Genomic DNA, 12533 nt, shown 5'->3' with positions numbered 1-12533 from the left:
ACAACAAGGATTTTCTACCTTTGGAATAACAACCATCACCCTAGGGCTGTGCGATATGACCAAAATCTCATATCCCGATATAAGACATTATCGTCCCGATAACGATATAAATCACAAAAATTTAACATTTTCTGTAAATTCTGTGAATCTTGGGCAGCTCGACGTTTCCAGCTGGCCGTAGTGTACCTGGAGTCAAGTGTTTTAACCGATGCATGAAACGATACATTTTTAGACATAAGTTGTAACAGCCGCTGTTTTCTTTGTGAGTATTTATTACACGGCGTGCTGCAGGGAAAAGCCTGTTCTAATGTTTGAGTCTAAGGTTTATTTTTTAAGCACCTGACAGGCCTTTTTTGCTTCTCATCCGTAAATACTCTGCATACTCTTTCACGTGACTCCGTTTATTTTGAAAAGTCTCAACAGGATCTTGAGCTTATTTGTGAAAGGTTTATGTAGGAAATAAACAAGCGGACACGCGATGGTTTTACCATCGTTGTTGCAAACGACAACACATAAAAACAGGCGCTTGTCCGCCTGTAGTGTGGTTTCTCTTATTAGATATAAGAGAAAGACCATCAAAACAATGAAAAAAATATTGCCATAAACAGTTTATTTTACGACACCACGAAACAAACGATAGCGTAAAATGAAACGATAGACGTTTCTATATTGTCATCCGATCTCTCTCATTCATATATATATATATATATATATATATATATATATATATATATATATATATATATATATATATATATATATATTTTCATTCCAACAACGCCCTGTTTTCGTCTCTTGCCCACCGATGCCTTCTTGTTCCAGTTGCCCCCCCACCGAGCTAGGCGAGTGGCTCCAGCAGATCCCCGGGAATAACATCGGAGATCTCTGTCCAGAAGAGCGCAGCACTGGGAACAGCTAAGATACTGCGCAGGACCCTCCTTATATCAAACAGCCCTACATCATCCAGCATCTAATTGATGGTGAAGTTTTAATTGAAGAAAAAAAAAAAAAAAAAAAAAAAAGGATATAAACCACATTCACACATGAACTCCCAATTTCGTTTCGAAGAATCACTCCATGACAATGAAGTCTCAAAGTAGCACACAACAACAGATTGTCCACTTTACACTAGTCCTCAATACTGGAAATAGATGAGGGTGGTGCAAGGGCAAAGGGTGACCACTTGCTAGTTGTGAATTCAACCAGCCCATTATTATGGTGATGTGATTATTCTCACATCACCATGAATTGGTGTAGTTGGACTTTAAACTGTCTTTAATTTGCCATCTCGTACAATGTCCAGTCCGGCTGCATAAGACATTTGTGTTCACCTATGCACTTCTTTGGTAATCAGGAAATGTTCAGAATTACAGAGCATTTTTGAAAACAGCTTTCAAGACATTCAGTCAGTTTATGTGTAGCTCTGTAATGGTCAATGGTCACTAACTAGTTGTCATTCTGCAAAATATGTTTTTGCCCCCCCACCGATATCATTCGGTTAGCATACGTCTTTGACCCTGCTTACAGTGTGTGGAAGAGGGATTCAAATTCAAAATCTTTCCCGAGTTGACCCTTTCAAAATTACAGCATCAACACACCCAGAATCCACAATAGGTGTGGCGTTAAGCATGTCTGTTTGACTTTTTAAACCACACCCAGTATCTCGTCACTCTTTAGTTGGCCCCACATATTTGGTCAGATTCTTCTTTACTTGTGCTATGACAAGTCTGTTTACAGGTGGGAGGAATATCATTAAAGTACTAAATGACAGGAGGCGTGGGCTTTCACATGTAGCTGTGCAATATCATGTTGCAGTTAGGATATACTGCATACATTTTGCATTTAAAACAGCTCACATAAGTGCAAGTAATATGGGTAACTGCCCTTTTAAACATAAGGTAAACCTATCATTACCCTTTATATAATCATTTATTTTTAACCTACATACAAATACTCATAACTAAAGTGTGCCATTTTAAGCCATACTCCACCAAAAGTGTTATCCCGAAGTATCAAACACCTGACTTCTGTGAAAGACCTCCATACTAAAATTTCACTCTGGTGCCACTCCTTTATGTGACACCAAAAAAAAAAAAAAAAAAAAAAAAAAAAAAAAAAGCGTGACAAAGATGTTAAAGCATGTGATTAACAGTTTCAAATGGTTTTTGAATACACAGATACGACTTGCAGGGTACAAGGGTTAATCTCCTGTTTGACTGTGTTCAATTTTGACAATGTCTTCTCACTTTTAGATTAGTAGACTAAGTTGATTATTTTTCCCTTTCATTCATTGACCAGTAAGCATGTCCAAAGCAGTATACATAGTTGGAATAGACACTTTTTGGTTAAGATCTTCTTTCATGCATCTCTCATGTCTTGCCTGCCTTATTAGCTGAGTGAAGCACTTTCAGAGGTGCTAGGAGCAAAGTATGACTTGACAGTATGTTTAAGCACATGGTTTAAAAAAAAAAAAAGAAAGAAAAAAAAAGAAAAAAGAAAGCCTTCTGATGTTAGCTGGCAGCATTAGGTAGGGATCCAGGAATATTTCTCCCAAAACACATACCTATACTGGCCTTTATGGACTGATATAGGATTATCTGCAAATAACATGACATTTAACCGATGTTAGTAGCATATGTTTCTGTTGCGTCACATCAATTTTATGCAGCCTGAATGTTCAAAGAGTGTGATAAGGATGTAAAAGAATGAAGTAGGAATGACACTGAGCTTCTGGGAAGATAACTTAATTTTTATGTAATGTGATGCGGGATAAGACAATGTGTGGACCATCACACAGTACTCTGACACAAATTCAAACATTTGAGAACCACTTTTACAATCATTTACCTGGTGTTACACTGTAAATTCCATCTGGTTCTTCATCCTGTTCCCTTTACAAACCCTATCCACAGATGGGACTTTACAAACCTGATCCATATCTACTAGAGAAACCTGACTCTGCAAATCATAATTTGGGTAAGTGGCCACGCTGTTCAAACTTCCACAGCCAATGTTATTAACCTTTGTTTTGATTACTTTTATGCCAGGCAGATAGTGCACTAATGAAATGACATGTACATAGAATTCACAATTCAGCCATGTGGCAGGAAGGCAGCCAGAACAGTTTGTCCCCTCTTGGACTCATGCCTTGATACAACATGTATCCAAGTTGCCGGCTGGTCTGCTTGATGCACTGAGAGTTTGAGAACTGTCACTTTAACCCTGTCCCCATAATAGAACCAGCTGTAAGAGCCAGCCTGAGAAGAAAAAGAAAGTGTATTTCATAAACTGCCTTCCTTATAATGGAAGCGGTACCCGTTTTAGGCAACATAGTGTTCATGTAGGCAATCAAAGAGAAGTATTATTTCCATTAGCAATGTTGAAATGTTACTAGATACTCTAAGTAAAAATACCAAATCCATCTTAAAGTCTTGAGAATATGATTGGTTGCAGAAGAAAAAATAAGTATTACCTAACCTTAAATTAACTTAGGGTGTTTAGTTGTGGATGTGGCCAGTCAGACAGCATGCATGTGCTACATGTAGGCAGCATCCAGTGTCTGGGAAACCCCCCCCCCATTAAACGCATATTACTGTAAGTGTTGCATGAATTCAAAATAAGGAAATGTGGTTGAAGCACACAGCAACACTGAAGAGGAGCAAAACTGGACGCTCTCACTCAATACCACATGGCCATGCAGTAAATAGTTATTTTTAGAGATGTTAAGTAGAGATAGGAATATACTGAAAGCCACAATACATATCAAACCCTATTATGGAAACTGAAATGTTACATTTTAGTTTCTCACTCATCTCAAGGTTCTTTCTTCATCGTGTAGTATAAAGTTTAAAGTGGAATTAAAAAGTCAAATGGGTTAGTTTCATTAAACACAGTGCCAAACTTATCAGTCAACAAACTGTACTTTAAACTGTTTGAGTGATCTCATTGCAAGAACATATGCATGATGGAGTCCAACGCGGTAAACAAGAAATCGTTCAGTTCAAACAGTGCAGGATTCCTCTACAGAGGCCAAAGAATTCCTTAAGGCCTTTGGGTGGGAACTAGGGCTGGGCCATATTATACCGTTCACGGTAATACCGGTATAATGTTAGGCAACGATAGGAAAATGAAATATCGCGATAGAATATGAGTAAAACGCGCATGCGCAGTGCCTTTGTTTTCATACGCACATGGCCGATTGTTGAGTGAAACAGATGAACCAGAATTGGTTTGTAAAAATGGTGCAACTTCAGTGATGTGGAACTGGTTTGGTGTTTGTCCGTCAGATACACGACAAAGCACATTTTTTTGCAGAACATGCAAGCGGCCGTCGTTATTGTCGTATTTGTCGGACTAAGATGCTCTTAAATCTGGGAGTAATCTGGGTCCTAAACTCCGTATGCTTCAGGTCAAACGAACACTGCAGCATCACTAAGAATTAAAAACTGTCTAAATTCTTTCATCTTTAATAAAACGATCAGCATTGCTGCTTTACCAGGTGTAACTATGAAGTTTAACTTCCAGGCATCCATGAAAACAAAATGTATTACATTTAACGGAGTTAGAAGCTAGCAGGAAGCTAGCGGAAGTTAGCTCGCTAGTTTCGCTAGTTACCTAAGCATGATATAGCATGTTCTGACTGAGAGATTTCTGAAAAAAATCAAACGTACAGCTCTGCTATCACTTCCAACATAAATGAAGACAGGAAACTAAACAGCAGTGACGTTTGTAGGGTTACTGAAGTTGGGCTAGCTGGTATATAATGATGTGCTACGTGATCGCTAGCAACACAGCTATGTTAGCATAACATACACAGTGAAGCTGGAGGACAAACACTAACACTTTTCCACTTATAAAAGTTAACGTTAAGGTTCCTCATGGTTAGAGACAAATGCAATCGCATGGCAGGATGCTGTAAAAGGACCAAACTTCAGTCAGGAGAACAACTGAGATAATCCATCCACAATACGAGGTTAGTCATTAATATACTGCAACAACATGGGAATAGAGCAGCTGCCAGAGAATTCAACATTAATGAATCAATGGTACAGAAGTGGAGGAAGCAAGAAGAATGAGTTTAATAAAGTTTGATTTATCTGACTGCTTTGTTTCACTTAATGTGCCTTATAATCCCGTGCACCTTATGGTCCGAAAAATGCGTACTGCACACTGCAGTTTAATGTTGCAAAGCACCTCTTTTTAACTTCAGTGGATATTATACATGGTTATGCTCAGGATATGTCAGCCCATTTCTACTGGAAATGCCTTTTGGTTAAACTTTCAGCAAGGAATTTGCATTTGCACTGTTACATTTTATAAAGCTTTAATGTACATAAAAACCAGCTTCTTGTTTAATTTTTAAGTGAAAATAAATGATAGGTTGTCTTTTTGCGCTAGTAATGTTGTGGAGTTGTATTTGTCTCGCATCAATTATATCGTCAGTTATATCGTTATCGCAAATTTTCAAATATATATCGTGATAAATATTTTTGGCCATATCGCCCTGCTCTAGTGGGAACCCCTGGCTGATATGTTGATGCCTGTTCTCCAACATCTAGCACAACTACCAGAAAGACAATTTCTTAGAAGAGCTTAAAAATATTCAGATTTATGGAGAAAAAAAAAAACACTTTAGAAAAACAATGCAAAATTAATCTTATTGTGGCAAGCAAGCAAAGGATGCAAGACTGTCAAGAATTGAAAGCAAGATGGCAAAGGGAACTACTCCTACACCACAGGACGTGAATTTTCACTATTTGACATCTTTAACTCACTTGTGAGTAGATTACCTCTGATGACATCACTGAGACAAAAAACATAAAACAATACTTCCTGATCTTTCATTCACACAATGCTTGACAGCAGATAGGCGACTGATTCTACTGAGACTTGATAGTCTCACCAGCACTTCCTGTTAGCCGTCTCAAAATGTCTGGCCTCAAACTAAACCTGACTGACAGCTGCGATAAACTGTTACACTGGGTGATTGAGATACTATTAACAATCCTCTAAAGCTATTGACTAAGCCCATTTAAAAAACAAAAGAATCTGTGTTCATCAAATCATATATTCTTTCATATAGAATTTTTTGTTTTGTGTTTTCATTTATAATAAATAAAAAAAAAAAAAAAAAAAAAAAAAAAAGCAGCTCTCATCTGAGACATTTCATGCCTTGAATTACCTCAGATGTAAAGCCACACCTTTGCCTCTCTCACTACGTAGAGATTTACGACATGCAAACTAGTACCTGCCTCTGACCTCAGCTGCACTCACGTTCTCTTGCAAGGTGAAGGGAGAGACAGCAATGGTCCACACTCTGGGTGTGTAGTTGAGCAGAAGAGCAAAAAACAATGCTTAATTTATAAAACAGGAAGCACATGAAGAGCATGCTAATCAGGCATGCCAGGAGAGGGAAAAAGTCACACAGCACATTTGTTAAAAAAAAAAAAAGGAAAAACAAACAAAAAAAAAAAAAAATCCACAAAAACAAGACTGCATCAGACAGTGAACAAGTGCTAGCCAATAAGAAACTAAATTAATGGGCCATCAAAATCAAAGTATTTAGATTAAACTTATTAACTTTAAACTGCATGCAGATATACATGTTTCAGTCTTTAATTTCCTCACCTCTAACACCTTTGGAATGGGATGCTGTCATCTACTGCCAAATTAAAGTGTGGATCTGTTATTTTGCTTTTGTGGCATTCAAGAATTGAGAAAAGTTATGCATTTATAGCACCAGTGAAATCAAATTGATCAAATCGCATTCATGTTCTCTCCTCCACTCTGCAATGCATCTTTGTGTAACAGTTAAACACACACATGGAGCAGAATGAAAGGAAACATGGAAATGTTGAAACAGACAGCACAGCAGAAAAGCAAAATACAGTACAGCGCTAATAATGTTGTCGTCTGGCAGCACAAACGAACCAGCTGCTAGTTAACGAGAGACACCCGGAATGGCTAACCGAAGGTCGAACGGTCCTGATCCCCAAAGAGGAACCGGTCCCATCCAACTACCGACCAATAACCTGCCTCAGTACTACATGGAAGCTCCTGTCAGGCATCATATCGGCTAAGATGAACAGGCACATGGGTCAATACATGAGTGGGGCACAGAAAGGGATTGGCAAGAATACCAGAGGCGCAAAACACCAGCTACTGGTAGACAGAACAGTCAGCCGAGACTGCAAGACCAGACTGACCAACCTGTGCACTGCCTGGATTGATTACAAGAAGGCCTATGACTCAATGCCCCACAGCTGGATACTGGAATGCTTAGAATTGTACAAGATCAACAGGACCCTAAGAGCCTTCATCAGGAACTCAATGGGGATGTGGCGTACAACACTAGAGGCCAACTCCAAGCCCATAGCACAAGTCACCATCAAGTGCGGGATCTACCAAGGAGATGCTCTGTCCCCACTGCTGTTCTGCATAGGCCTGAACCCCTTCAGTGAGATTATTAACAAGACTGGCTACGGATACCGACTACGGAACGGAGCAGTTGTCAGCCACCTCCTGTACATGGATGACATCAAGCTGTATGCCAAGAGTGAACGAGACATCGATTCACTGACCCACACTACCAGACTATACAGCAATGACATTGGAATGTCGTTCGGACTGGAGAAGTGTAGTCGAATGGTAACAAAGAGAGGGAAGGTAGTCAGAACTGAGGGGATTGAACTACCAGAAGGCAACATTGCAGACACAGAGGACAGTTACAAGTACCTGGGGATCCCGCAGGCGAATGGGAACCATGAAGAGGCCGCTAGAAAGGCTGCAACCACCAAGTACCTGCAGAGGGTCAGGCAAGTCCTGAGGAGTCAGCTGAACGGTAAGAACAAGATCCGGGCCATCAACACCTACACCCTGCCCGTGATCAGGTACCCTGCTGGGGTAATAGGCTGGCCAAAGGAGGAGATAGAAGCCACTGACATAAAGACAAGAAAGCTCCTTACCATGCATGGAGGGTTTCACCCCAAGTCCAGCACCCTGAGGCTGTACGCTAAGCGGAAGGAAGGGGGCCGGGAACTGGTGAGTGTCAGCACCACAGTCCAGGATGAGACAACGAACATCCAAGAATACATTGGGAAGATGGCCCCAACTGACCGAGTGCTCAGTGAATACCTCAGGCAGCAGAAACCCAAGAAAGAGGAGGGAGATGAGGAACCATCATGGAAGGACAGGGCCCTGCACGGTATGTACCATCGGCAGATAGAGGAGGTGGCTGATATCCAGAAATCCTACCAGTGGCTGGACAAAGCTGGACTGAAAGACAGCACAGAGGCACTAATCATGGCAGCACAAGAACAAGCTCTAAGTACAAGATCCATAGAGGCTGGGGTCTATCACACCAGGCAAGACCCCAGGTGCAGGCTGTGTAAAGATGCCCCAGAGACAATCCAGCACATAACAGCAGGGTGCAAGATGCTAGCAGGCAAGGCATACATGGAACGCCATAACCAAGTGGCCGGCATAGTGTACAGGAACATCTGTGCTGAGTATAACCTGGAAGTCCCGAGGTCAAAATGGGAGATGCCCCCAAGGGTGATGGAGAATGACCGAGCTAAGATCCTGTGGGACTTCCAGATACAGACGGACAAAATGGTGGTGGTAGACAAACAGAAGAAGACGGCCGTAGTGATCGATGTAGCGGTTCCGAATGACAGCAATATCAGGAAGAAGGAACACGAGAAGCTGGAGAAATACCAAGGGCTCAGAGAAGAGCTCGAGAGGATGTGGAGGGTGAAGGTAACGGTGGTCCCCGTGGTAATCGGAGCACTAGGTGCAGTGACTCCCAAGCTAGGCGAGTGGCTCCAGCACATCCTGGGAACAACATCGGAGATCTCTGTCCAGAAGAGCGCAGTCCTGGGAACAGCTAAGATACTGCGCAGGACCCTCAAGCTCCCAAGCTTCTGGTAGAGGACCCGAGCTTGAAGGATAAACCGCCCGCAGGGGCGTGCTGGGTGTTTTTTTATATATAATCATCATTATATACAGTTAATGAAGGTCGCCGGTTCGATCCCTGGGCTCTCTGGCCTGGTCGTTGTGTCCTTGGGCAAGACACTTTACCCATCTTGCCTACTGGTGTTGGCCAGAGGGGCCGATGGCGCGATATGGCAGCCTCGCTGTCAGTCTGCCCCAGGGCAGCTGTGGCTACAACTGTAGCTTGCCTCCACCAGTGTATGAATGTGAGAGTGAATGAATAGTGGTATTGTAAAGCGCTTTGGGTGCCTTGAAAAGCGCTATATAAATCCAACCCATTATTATTATTATTATTATTAAAGACTTAATCTTAAACACCTCAGTCAGATATGGAAAGTGGGAAGAATTCAGACATACAACCCTGAGAAGATGTATTGCTTAAAGTCACTAGAACAAAGACTAAGGATGAGGACTAAGAATATCTTTAATTTCTGTAACTTACTGTCTATTGTCATCATTAAAAAGGCTGCAATACCTTTTAATGTTTTCGTGATTACCATAAATTCACAATAGAACGTTAAGGATGGTCAAGTAAAATCAAGACTTCATTTGGAACCATTAAAAAAATAACCACGGGCAAAAACTGTATTCTGATGCTTTACTTTCATGCTAAACAATTCACAGATTCACAAGTGGGAAAAAAAAAAAAAACTGCTACAATAAGATTAAGTTCCAGACACCAGTAAACTCCAAGGCTAACTCTAACCAAAATAAACTTAACAATGACAAAGACAAGCAAGGCACCCTGGAGCCTTGAAAATGGCAAAAGCAAAAATATATTTATGGTTGGTGGAAAATAGACATGTATCTTAAAATGGTTCAATCCCTGTGTGGCAGAATATGAGAGGATCTCGAGTCATGCCTGTCTAGTTACATCATGGGCCTTGGCCATCATAAAAGACCCCCCCCCCACGCAAAAATAAAAATAAAAATAAAAAATCACTAGCCAAGAGTGCCAACTGTTTGCTTGCAGTAAAAGTAGGCTACTTGCACAACAAAGGTGCAGCTTAGGAGACACACCTCAAAGTCAAGTGAAACAAAACTAACTTACCCACTGGAATAACATGACCCACAGTTCCCAGATTGCTGAGGATAAGGCCGCCTTTAAGCATAAAGAAGTCTCCGACACCAAGACCAGGTAGCGTGACTGCGAGGCTTGATGATTAAGAAGCGTCTCACAATTATCCTCAAATGATTAAAATAGCAGGCACGCCTTTAAACGCCTGACTTCAACGGGAAATGAACGGTACAGCAACTGGAGAGTGTGCCCTTAACCTGACTGTAAGACGTTTCATGTCATACATTAAGTGGTATGATTTTTATCTGACTTACACAAACATTCCTATTCCGGTTTAAAAGAATAAAAGTAGGCGTTTAAGTTTACCACGGTTTAGTGTGGGTGTTTGATACCAAGCTGTCGTGGACACACCAACCCGACGGAGGCATTACCGTCCACCATTACGCCTCCATAAAAAGGCTTTTCACGGTTGAGCTAATCTGACAAAGTTCTTAGATCAATGGCTCATAAAGCCATGCCCATCTGCCTTTGAAAAGGCACAGCAGGTTTAACCTTATTCGGTGGCAATACTGGTTATGATGTTCATAAACTTCAGTGACTCAACTTTGCCCAAAAGAAAAGCTGCCCATTTTCAACTAACCCACCAAACAACAACAAGCTATCGCATGCTAACGTTAACTTGGCTTGCCAACAACAACCTGTCCATCTGTCCGGCTACTAAACCAGCGGCTAACTATCACGAGCTAACAGCCCATTGTGATTATCATCAGTTTCAGAAATTAGAGGAAATAAGCTCAACCCTGCAGCCCTTGCTCCTTTGAATATTGTGGCAAAAGTGTGATTTTTGTAGCACCGATGTCTGTGCAAATAGCGATACACGACAGACAATGAAACCGACCTCGTCTCAAGTGAGCAGCTAGTGTTACAAGGCTAGCTAAGGGAGCTAAGTTAGCCTGCTAACGCCATCTCCCCGGCCACTAGTCTGATGGCAGACAGTCGCTAAATTTATTCACAAACAATCGAGCGTTAATTACATACAGAAAATGACAGTTTTACCTCAGCGTTCTGCAGCTTCAACCTAGGTGAATAAACACACTCCCTTACATTATTTACTAATATCAGTGCATCCATGTACAAGTTTTGCTGGGAAGTTTGGTTAATATTTTTGTACTTTCGAAGCTGGTGCACTCAGTACGTAAGTGTGTGTGTATGTGTAGCTGAGCGACACACATACTATTACCTTGCACGTTAGCTGAGATCAAGCTACGCTAGCTAGCTTAACTTAGGTTAGCTGAGCTAACACCGAAAGAGAAACTTCCGTCGTCGTCATGTTTTAATTGAAAATTAAAAACCCTAAATTACGTTACATACTAATGAAATAGCGCTGCGCGAACTTACAGAGTCTAGGAGGATCTTGGCTGAATTCCCCCCGTAATTTTAAGTTGTCTGTTACGACTGTTTAGCTGGCTTCAGTGTAAAAAATCCCGGGGATCCCCTCTCCTCTGTCCGCTGCCACTCCGGCTGCCAGATAATGTAATGAGCCACCACACAGGCGGCGTCATGCTGCGTTCATACACACCTCGGAAATGCTAAGAGCTCAGAGAGAAAGGAAATGATGCGTTTGAACACACTCCACTGACGTACTGCAAAAGAGGTGAAAGTAAAAGCAATTGCAACAGAATTATGGAATGAGAACTTTAAACAATCAGACCGACATAAAATCGGTGTATAGCAATAATTATAATAGGAAGAAAAAGAATTGCTTTGGCAATATTGCTTTTAGAAACATGCCATTAAGCATATTTGAAATGAGAAAAAGACTACCATTACTATCACAATCCACTTTCTGAGAACTGATTATATTATATCATGTTTTATGTATTGTTAAAAAAAAGTTTGAGTCTATAGTTCCATGTAATGTTTCACTATTCCTGGAACGTTTCCTGAAGGTCATATTTTTCAGCAGCAAAACTCCCCAGAGGTCATCTGAAAGTCTAACAAAACAAAACCAAACAAAAGAAAAGAAAAGAAAACGTTCTTGGAAGTTTACTTCCGTTCAACAGTTAAAACCCTTCGGGGAAGATTCGCAAAAGACTTTCTATTCTTCAGAGAATAAATAAAAATTATTCAGTAAATATTTTCTAAAGCTTTCACACACACAAAGAGACAGCATGTCCCTAACATGTCTCTAACAAGGTTGAAAACAGTTTTACTTTCAGAGAAAATATTCTAAAAGTGATTTTATATTTCACAAAGATACCTTTAATAGTCAGCTTCTACAGTGGGATTCACAGCAAAAACAGATTGTGCCATCCTTTTTATGGTGAGTCTGAACAGATATAGGTGTTTCACTATACACGCTAGTTCCTGCTCTTTCAGACTGCTCATTTCTGAGGTTCTCTGGGTTAGCCAATTGCTGAAGTACAGTCCAGAGGCAGAAGCACATCATGTGACAAAGATTACCCAGGCTACTAATCTACTGCCATAAGCTTTGGAGCTGTTGTGTGAGTTTATAATGGTATCC

At 40.9% G+C, this 12533-nt stretch overlaps 1 protein-coding gene across 2 annotated transcripts in view; it reads right to left on the bottom strand.

Annotated features, from left to right (window-relative positions):
• Window positions 1-11577, bottom strand: part of gatad2ab (GATA zinc finger domain containing 2Ab) — a 36178-nt gene extending 24601 nt beyond the window's left edge. Inside the window, exon 1 of one of the 2 annotated variants that reach the window (XM_080877836.1) lies at window positions 11408-11577. The gene's annotated coding sequence lies outside the window, so the exon portion shown is untranslated. Of the gene's footprint in view, window positions 1-11065; window positions 11200-11407 lie in introns of those variants that run through there. The other variant, XM_080877837.1, reaches the window with a different exon arrangement.
• Window positions 11578-12533: the final 956 nt, after the last annotated feature.

The sequence above is a fragment of the Rhamphochromis sp. 'chilingali' genome (genome assembly GCF_963969265.1).
Source record: "Rhamphochromis sp. 'chilingali' genome assembly, chromosome: 3".
NCBI classification, from domain to species: Eukaryota; Metazoa; Chordata; class Actinopteri; order Cichliformes; family Cichlidae; genus Rhamphochromis; species Rhamphochromis sp. 'chilingali'.
Note: the sequence above shows the minus strand (reverse complement) of the source record. Positions and strands in the feature narration are given on the sequence as shown.